Here is a 10551-nt window from a genome sequence, read left to right as displayed (position 1 = left end):
CACAGAGCCACAGAGTCTAGACTCCAGATGTGTTCAGAAACACACACACACACACACACACACACACGCACACACACGCATCATATTCAACAGTCCACTACACACAGGGGCTACTATGGATAGTAAGACGTATTTACACCACTTAAACTTTTGCACATTTTGTCACTTTAAAACTACACATTTCTGTGTATTTTATTTATTTATTCTACCTTTTGTCTAACTTCTTTTAGACTAAAAACTCTTTTAGTAAATTAGTTATTTAATTTACCTTTGGGATCAATAAAAGCATTTCTGAATGTGAAAACAGCTAAAACTCTGTCAGATTGGATTAAAAGCATTTGTGATTAAACGGTTTTATGAGAGTGAAGTTAAAAAAATGTATGTGAAATAAAATATTTGATGGTTAAGAGGGTAAATAACATCACATTGTGTTGGATCTGTTTTGGTTTTGGATTGTTGTCTTTCCTTTTATGTTTCAGAAAAAATATTCAATGATTGTTGAACAACCAAGTGACTCTGGTGTTTTCTTCCAACTATTGCTGTCGCCTCCAGATCAAAAGGCTAATAAATAGATTAATAAACACAAAAATGAAGGTGTTATATCTAACTTTAGTATGTTTTAGTTAGTTTTATAAACGTGCGATTTAGTACTAGTTTTTCCTTGTTAATTATCAATTTTTTCATCAAAATATTTCAGTTTTTGTTGCTTCATTAGTTTTAGTTAACAATAATAACCTTGGTTGCTGGTGCAGCGCCCCCACAGGCGAGAAGGGGAACAGGTTTGTCAAACAATTTGCTTTGTCAAACTGAAGTTGAACCACAGCAGCTGAAAATGTAACAAATGTTGCAGTTTTTGTCCCAAATTAAAGTAAATCTAGGAGACAATCAGGTGTGAAAACACTTTGAAAGAATCGTACATCTTGTAAACGATTCCAGCACAAACTTTACACACATATCCAGACAATCCCAAGTTACAGCACTGCAAAAACTAACTTTGACTGCTTTACTGGTGTTGTTTCACAGTCGTGTGCATTTAAATTAACAGCCACTTCTCTGAAAACTGCACTGAAATAAACAGAAACATATGCTGGTTGCATATGCTCAGCACTGCTTTATTTAGACCGTTCTAAAGCAACACAACGACGAGGGTGTTTTTGTGAGAAAGACACATGGTTAAATTGCAACTGTTATACAAAACAAGTCTCGGGGAGAGAAAAAGTAAAGAGCAGAAGTGTTCGGAGCACAGATGCACCCGCTCTCTAGCTATCTCCTGCGCTTGTGGGTATAGTGCCGATCCAGCTATTCTTGTTGGTTTGTTAATTGTTTGTCACCCACCAGGTGCCATCTGTCTGTAGTCCCACAGTCCCCGAGCCATGTGGGCCGGCCTGCCTGGCGCCTGCCAACGTCACTGACCTGCAGCAACCGTCCACACCTCCGTCACACACCTCCTGATCCGTCTGGGATAAATAGCTTCTCCCTCAACTTCTGTGCCGCCATAACGGCTTCCCAATCTGTCCTGTGTTAGAAGGCGAGGAGGGGGGGGGGACAGGAAGAGAGAAGAGACACAGAGAGCAAGAATAAACAAGAGAGATGGATGGAGGCAGAGATAAGACGTCTGTAAACCCTGATTACTGAAGCTTCACAAAGAAAACGGACACTCGAAAAGTCACCAGTCAGCCAATCATCCCTAACACTACAATGCATGTTTTCCTTTTCATCAAATGTACCAATTCCTGAACAGAGCGGAAGAAACTTCCTGAAGTTTGAAAATGAACATCAGAAAGATGTGAAGTGACTGTGAACACAATGTGGATACGGAGGGGAAAGCGTCTCTGCCGCGACTGCAGGCAGTTTGACTCCAATAACAGAAAACATTCACTAGATTTATCACTGTTACGGCCCTGGGCCTTGTGGGCTGTTTTGCAGGTGTCTTGGTGTCCGTCTTTATGCTCCTCCCCTTTGCAGGTGACTCGGATCTGGTGATTGGGCGTGCAGAGTATTTTAACCTGGCTGTCCCCGTCTTCAGTGTCGCTGGCTTTCCGCAGCGTCCACTCTGCCGCTGGAGATGTTTGGTGGCCAGTCCTCAGTTTCCCTTTTGTTGCACCTTTGATTTTGTCTTTGTTTTGGCACTTCAACATCTCCATATGCATTCATACAACACATCCAAGCATTTACATTACACCACTGATACTGATTTCCACAATCCATGGTTGTTTTGTTAATAAAGACTTATTTTTGTGCACTTTAACCACGGCATGGTTTCATCTTTTTGTTACGACCATGAGCCAGTCGTAACAATCACTGAAGTCTGAAAACTCGTTGCTACAAAGTTGCTAAGTTGGCCACGCCCCTTAGTGTGTCTCGACTCCACCCACTTTTGATTTTTATTTATTCATTTGGAGGCGGTTAAGCTGTCACATACACTTTAAAGGGGCAGTTTTATGTTTTCCAGGGATATAGTGAAATTTTATAGCACAATCAATTATCTTCAATTGTTAAATAATACTGAAAATATTAAATATGACTTAAAATAGATTTCCTGATTAAACACCTTGAAATTGGGCCTGTCTCTTTAAAAACTCCTGCTGTTTCTGAAGCTCCGCCTCCATGAGGTCATCACAACATGGCTCTTCTATTAACCCTTTAACAATGTTCTACCAGCTTTTCTCTGAGAAGCAGCTCCTTTAATGAGCTCAGCTGTTTGCTAATTGCTGCTGGCTAGTCTGAAGGAGCAGAGTGGGGGAGGAGCTGTGTCTCAAAGGCGGGGCCAGGTCCAACCAGGCGTTTTACAGAAGGATTTCTCAAACATGCATGAAAGAATCAAGGCAACACTCCTAGTATGTTTATGAGGAGGGAATGACATCATAACAAGAAGTATGGCTCAAAACGTTGATTTTACATGATTCTGGCCCTTTAAACTGAAACATTCAGTACCTAATAAAGTGGCCAATGACTGCAAATAGGGATTACCTTTAGTTCTCTTTATTCTGACATTTATCTCAGTATAACACATCATGTGACTATGTGACACCACATAGTTCTTGTGTGACATCACATAGTTCTCAAGTGATGTCACAGTTCCATGAACTTTGTAACTGACAGCCATCTTGATAGGCAGTTGCTATGACAACAATGAACAAACAAGCTTAGAACAAGCTCTCACCTCATTCCTACCTTATAAACAGTACATTAGAGCTACTACTCGATTAATTTGAGGACTCTGTTTCTCGAACCTTTTCACACTGAGGACCACTGAACCCATTTAATAAACACTCACTGACCACAGATCCTGAAATAAGGATTCTCAGCTTTCCAATGATGTCAAACACATGGTTGGTCTTTACTTCCAAAAGTTGAGTCCATCAGTAACATTTAGAGCTATTTGTAACTTAGAAGCACAATAAAACAATAACAGAGACTTGAGTTTCTTTGGCAGAAACAAAAGTTCTCTCCAGCACCAATAAATATAAAAAGTTATCCAGTATATCAATTGTTTGTTGTAATTAAGTAATCTTTAATTAAATAAAAATAACCGTTGATGTGTGAGCAGAACATTTCAGTAAGAAAAGTCGTAGAAAATAAAGAACAGTTCTCATTAAGTGTCCACGTTATTTTTGGCATCGAAGCGAATGCGCAAGCCTATCTAAGACGGCGAGGATCACTTCCGGTTCAGAGCTGTGGGGGGTCTACATCATAACCCTGGCAAACCAGAAATGTCAGGTTTTTTACCTCGCAGCAGTGAGAGAGCCGCGGATCCCAAACGGCGGAGCAGGTCACCTTCACCTGAGCCTGATGTTCGGGCAGCTGCGCGTTGAAAAATGAGATCAGCTGCTTGCTCACCGGGACGCGGGCAGCAGCCTGGAAACACCCAGGGCCAAGAGCAGCGACCGGCATGGGGCGGCCCGGGTGCAGTCTGCCGTCCCGGGGCCAGGCGGGTCACCTTGACGACCGGGCCGGCGAACAGAACCGCGCCCCCAGCAGGGCGAGCGGGGAGGTTTCACAGGTAATGAGGCATCGCAGTGAGACTGGAGCGGAGCTCGGACAGCAGCTTGGAGAGAAACCTGGGAGGAATGTAAGAAAAGCAATAATTCAACATATTTTCACTGTCCAAGTGTCCAAGAAGTTATTCAAGTAAGAGTAAAAAAAGTATTTGGTGAAAAGTCTATTCAGTACGAGTAACTGATCAAATTATCAATCATTTAATATGTAAAAATTACATCATCAGGCCCACCAGAATATTAGTTAGGAGGAAATTTTGATATTTTAAGGAACAAAATGACAAAACTTTATATAAGTTCCAAAAAATAAAATTTTTCCAAATCAGTTTCTTTCAATAAAAAACTTCAGAAACTTGAACATAATCTGCAGGTGTGTGTCTGCATCTGGTGACTGGTTAAAACATTTTGTTTTTCATTCAGTGGGCAGAAAATCCAGAAATTTTACTCAAGTAAAAGTAACAATACTTCATAATAAAATTACTAAGTAAAAATATTCCTAAAAGTAAATTTCTTCAAAAAAGTTACTAGTTACTACCCAAGTCTGCATGTATTCAAGCAAATATTTTGGAAAAAAAGTACTTTTAGGAGAGTTTTTTTTTTTTTTTTAACCTTTTTTTGAGTAATTGTGTTTAGATGTTTCGCTATTCCTACTTTACTGCAAAAACACAAAAAACTTAAAGTATCTTTGGTCTAGTTTCTAATGCAAATATTTTACTGCACTTAAAATAAGACAAAACTAATTTAGAAGTAACTTTTTAATAAGATACGAGAGCTTGTTGTAAGTAATTTATTAATATTGATGAAAACATACTCGCAGATAAGGACAAAATGTCACATAATGAATCTACATGTAGAACCAGAACGTTTTCATCTTTCATTTTGTTTTGGTTTTTTTTCATGTTTCTTATTAAAACGTTCCACATGATCCAGGCTCCAGCTCCTGTCTGCGTTTTGGTCCATCCACAAACTCAGTTCGTGACACTGTGAGATACTATGTTGCTGCGTCGCTGATGTGCTATAAAAAACTACAAAAATGGCCGATCGGGGCTGAATTTAGACCAGAGCTTTGCAGCTCCTCTTAACATAGACAACTGAATAATTTACTTGTGAAAAGGAAGAATTGAGAAGCAAGAAACCTTAAGGAGAATCTAACGTGAGGTTAATAAAACAGTTTGTACAGATGTTTGTTTTGCTCAGTTCTGTTTTACCAGGAAGCTGAACGTTGGCGCTAAATAAACGTTCCACCTTAATCTCTGCTCCCTCTGTTTCCAGTTTGAATTGGCCCGTTACGAACTTCAGCTACTAAAGCCCGCAGATGCTAGTATTTAGTTATAAAAATATAAAAATGGGTAGCAGTGAGGTTATATCCTTAGCAGATTTCAGAAGATGATGAATGATTACAGGATAAGTGTTCTTGCTAACAGCGGCCCATTTTCTCCAAACGTTGCCGCAGATGCTGGCGGCTCCGACCTCAAGTAATTATTAGATCTGGTCCCACTGGACAGATTTCCAGTAACACTCCTGCATGGAACTGGAGCCGGGCCCAGCAGGTCCAAAACATGATTAGCAGCACCGGCATCCAACTCAGACCCAATGTCCAAGTCCAGTTTGAGGACAGGAGGCAGAACCGATGACTGGTAATGATGTCACAACACGGGGCGCCATGGAGGCCAGTTACCTCGAAATACTGATGGTAAGAAATAAAAAGTGATCCTGATTGGAAAAGATTTCTCAACATTTCCATTTTCTGCAAAATGTCACCAAATCTGTCAGATTGTAAAGATTTTGAGTAAAACCATCCATCCATCTATTGGGTTCATTTTCAGTAGTTATATTTTCACAATATTATTCATTTGTAAGCGTCTCAGTTTCAAGCTAAATATTTAGCTTACCAACTAAATATATTGTGGAAAATCAAAATACTTTGCTGCATTGCATTGTGTGTCACATATTTAGTTTAAAACAACATATTTAGCTCCACATTAAATCTTTAGCAAACTAAATATTGGTTTGAAGTCAAGAATTTATTTTTAGTTTAGTTTTATATTGTAAACTAAATAATTAGCAAGCTAATGTTTTGTTAGCTTGCTCTTGAAGCAAGCTAACAAAACTATGTAGTTAGCAAGTTGAAGATTTTGCTTCTAACAAAAATATTTTGTTGCTAACTAAGTATTTCTAACTAAACAGAAATACTGAGCTTGTTGAATATTTAGAACTTTGATATTTAGAGTGAATAACTTGAATTTTAAAAATTTACCTGTATTCTTTTCTTCTTCTCATTTTTGGTTCTGCATCTTTAAAATTTGCGCCTCGTAGTGTTAGACCTCTTAAAACTGGCAACTTTTTCAGAATATTTGTGGGTTTTATCTATTTCTGGGCGGTTATGGCCTTTAAACGCCATAAATAATGGAGGTCTGCTATATATTAACTTGCATTAAAGATGAACAATTTGTCTTTTTAACATTGTTGTGTTCACTTTTTATTTCAATTTACCATTGCTGTTTTGTCTGAGCTGGTAGGAAATGTGTCACTGTGTGTTAAGGGAAGACTCTCAGGCTGAACACATCTCCAAGTCACCACAAAGAAAGGGAGGGAATCATAATAATGATGAACAGTTGAAATAAATTACAGCTTCCAAACTCAAACCGCGGCTTCCTGACATTAGCTGCACTCATCATATTAAGCTTAAGTTGCCAAAACTGTGATTTAGCTCGACCCAGCCTATGAATCAGGCAATTACAACATTCTCAGCTGTGACTTCATGAGCAGATCGTTTGATAAGGTGCAGAAAACTGCTACTTTCATAGGAAATTCCTGCATTTCAGACTCCATCATGTTGGAGGAAGTAGCGGCTTTCTGTCGCTGAGCATTTGCAAATGTTAGGCGTTATTATCATGTACAGGAGCTGGGGTTGAGCTGTGGGAGGATCCTGGCTGAAGCCTTGATCCAGTGCGTCTAATCACAGCAGCTTTGGTTCAAACATCAGGAAATCATTTACATGGCGTCGGCTCATGGGGAGAAGTTATGACAGTCGACTCGCTCACTGGCAGGAGCCACATCAATCTGTACAAACCTGTTTGAAATAGTGTGAGAAAAATTAATGCCAACATTTCTGAACTGCAGCTAAAAAAAGAAGATTCCTAATCTGTTGACTTGTTAACTTAAAGGGGAAATATTAAGCAAAAATTCACACTGTGCATGTTTTATACTTCCATTCAGGTTTCTACTGCTTCCAAAAACAGCCCAAGCACTTAAAAAAAACAAACAGCCAGTTGGCTTTTGGCAATAAGTTCATGTTTTTGTTGTCTGGGAAATTAATCTTTTGAATCTGACATCACAAATCAGCAGGCACTGTCCCTGTTGCCTAGCAACCCCAGCAGAGTTTTGCCCGTTACCTAGCAACCTCAGCAGAGTTCCAGCACATCTGTACAGCCGGTTTTCTTGTTGTATGTACTGTATAATGGCTGCTGGAAAACTCAAGTGTCTTGTTGTTGTCTTACTACCCAGAAACCACTTGTTGTGTCCTTGTTGGTTGCGCAGCAGGCTCCCCTTCTGCTTTTCAAAGATGGATGGATGTATTATTGCGCATTTGTTTACAGCCATTTTCATGTGTGAGTGTAAACGTTGAGTTGGGGGCGTGGCCAGCTGCAGATTATTCAGATTTAAAGTGACAGAGACCCTAAAACATCTGACAATTAGCAGAACTGATCAGACTAAAATCACATCATCTACGAATCATTTTGTTCAAAAAATGCAATCAACATGTTTTGTATAGACCATAGTTCTATTCTGACCTTCCCAGGATGTTTTCTATCAGAGTTAAATCATCAACTAAGAATCCAGAACGTCTGAAGCTCTGCAGGCTTGAGGAAAAAGAACATCAGAGCACAGAAAAATGATCCAAAGCATAAATTCATCTCTGGATGGCTTAAAAAGAGGGAGTAGAAGTGGTCTAGTCAAAGTATCTGATTGAGATGGGCAAGTTGTTCTGGAAAAGCCACCAAAGCAACTGACTAAAAATAATTCTGTAAAATAAAGCGGGACAAAATTCCTCCACAGAAAATATGACTGTTTATGTTGATCTCTGTTGTTTCTGTGGAACAACCTTTCCTGAGGTTCAGGGGATTATTACTTTTCACAATTGTTTTTTTCCCTTCATAAATGAAATCATCCTTTTAAAACTGCTTTTTTACTCACCCAGGCTGTTTTAAACTGATGTTAAATACTTATTTCCAGCTCTGTAAATGTTCAGCGAGTGAAACTCTTTCAACTTTACACCACCACTTTATTCCTTCGTCTCAAAATGCAACTTTCCATTTAATCTATTTTTTCTGTTAAGGGTATGGACAGATAGATGCAGAGGTGGTAAAAAAATATCAACTAGCCCACTCAAAATATGTCTCATGGCTTCAGTTGGATGCATTCCAGCTCTGGCATAACCGAGGACGACATATTTATGGGAAGAAGAAACAAGCCTCCCCACTGCAACATGCTGGACTTCTTCTCTTTTAATCTGTCCGTTAATTAGGAAGGATCGTTTCCACTTGAACTCATCATGAAAATGTCTGAACTTTTCTCCACAAATCAAACATAGATGTTGAGTTTAATTAGACTGAAGACTTGCCTATTGTTTATGTTTTAACGGTGAAATATTATGTGTTACTGAACAGGTTCGGATTGGCCTACGCTCTCAGAGATTTCAGTCTGATCAGTTCTGCCTGTTTTCAGGTATTTTGGGGCTCCTGTCACTTTAAATCCAAATAATTGACTGCCAACCTACCTTGGGTTGCTAAGTAACAGAAGAACTCTGCTGGGGTTGCTAGGTAACGGACTGGGCTCATTAGGTGAAAGGGCAGTGCTGCTGATTTGTTACATTCAGAAAGTTATTCTGCTCATTTCCCAGCAGCTTTTGTTGCCAATAAGCATCTGGGTGTTTTGGTTTAAACACTTGGTCTGTTTTCAGAAGCAGTAGAAACACAAATGGAAGTACAAAAATGCCCAAAATGTTAATTTTGCAAATTAAATCCCCCTTTTTATCTATTTATTTATGATTGCGAAGTATTGTCATTTTGGTCCTTAAATTACCAAAATTTCCACTTAACTTTACATTTTAGTGTGTCTGATGATGTAATTTTTAAACATTAAATGGCTGATTTAATGCACTGAGTAAAAATAGTTTACTCAGTACTTGAGTAAACTTTGAACCAAATACTTTTTTACTCCTACCTCAGTATAATGTTTGGGTACTCTGCTGACTCTGGTCGTCTTAAACTGACCAGGCCTAGAAAACGGCCAGTTTAGACACGACTGAGTTCCTGAAGCAGCCGCCGACGGCCTCCAGCCTCAGCGGCGTTGGTTCGTTACACTGCTGAGTCAAAGCAGGAAGTGACGCTGCGGCGGTGTGGGTGGTTGGTGGAGGTCGAGCGCTGTCACCATCCCCTGTGTTTGGATTAGGCCGTTGCAGCATGTGGGGGGAATCAGCGTGAGGCATCACACCTGGAGGAAAAGACGATCCGGCCCCCGGTGCAGCGGGCCCCGGCTCCAGCCAGTCTAGCCAGCATCTGGAATGGATATGTGGGGACGCGGCTGAGTTCGCAGGCTTCACGGCTGCTTCTCACTCCACGCTGGTTTAAAACATGCGCCGTGAACGACTGCGGTAAAAATAAAACAAGCACTGAATGAGAATTTGTGTTATAAATAAACACTTCTGCTGGAGTTTGTCTTCTTCCCTGCACTTTCCAATCTGCTTGGCATAATGTTATTGTGTTGTTGGTAAAATAATAATATCTTTCTTCACTCACTTTACCTCCAATATGTTTCCACTTGACTCATCTTGGCGTTTACACGGCTGCAGACGCCAGCAGTTTTCGGTTACTGTTTAGTTTCATTTTGGATTACTTTACCTCATAATGTTCAGACATTTTTGTGTTTGAATGAAAAACGCTTAAACTAAAAATGCATTTCCACCAGCTCCGTTTAATCTGCTTCAATCCAACTCCAGTCCGTTTCCCTAGAAAGTCTGGTTTGGTTGAGGAACTCTGGAAAAAGTGAACACCGAACCGCTTTGACGGACAAAGCCAGCTAGCTGTAGGTCTGGGTTTTGTTGAAGTGAACTCTGGTTCAGTTTGAATGCATATGTGAATACCAAGCAGATCGGAGACCACTCCAAAAGCAGGAAGTGGACTACAGCGCAGGGCATTCTGGGTAAATACAACCAAACCAAACATGGAAATTAAACTCCCTAAGATCACCCTGAAAGGGTTGGATATTGTGAAAGACATCAAAAATAATAAAAAATATTATTATTTATTATTATAGGAGAAATGACACATGGTCTTTTGCCAAAGACTAAAGAGAAATCCTCCAACCGCTAAAATCTGACACTCCATTTTGTGAAGGAAGTTGCTTTCAGTGACTTCAGAGGTTTTTGTGTCGATCCTTCAGTGGTTCTTGGTGCAGCGCCCCCACAGGCCAGGAGGGGAACAGGTTGGTTTGACTCAGAGCCACAGCAGCTGGAGGAGGAGCAGATGATCCAACTTTGGTCCAAATAGAC

The 10551-nt window shown here is 40.0% G+C and overlaps 1 long non-coding RNA gene across 1 annotated transcript; it reads right to left on the bottom strand.

Annotated features, from left to right (window-relative positions):
- Positions 1–1092: 1092 nt before the first annotated feature.
- Positions 1093–10289, bottom strand: LOC103147275 (uncharacterized). Its single transcript, XR_477254.2, has 3 exons — positions 9225–10289; positions 3730–4061; positions 1093–1516 (listed from the first exon to the last, which is right to left on the bottom strand). It is a non-coding gene; the product is annotated as an uncharacterized LOC103147275 (long non-coding RNA).
- Positions 10290–10551: the final 262 nt, after the last annotated feature.

The sequence above is a fragment of the Poecilia formosa genome, unplaced genomic scaffold (genome assembly GCF_000485575.1).
Source record: "Poecilia formosa unplaced genomic scaffold, Poecilia_formosa-5.1.2 Scaffold178, whole genome shotgun sequence".
Lineage (NCBI taxonomy): Eukaryota > Metazoa > Chordata > Actinopteri > Cyprinodontiformes > Poeciliidae > Poecilia > Poecilia formosa.
This window is presented reverse-complemented; position numbering and strand designations above follow the sequence as displayed.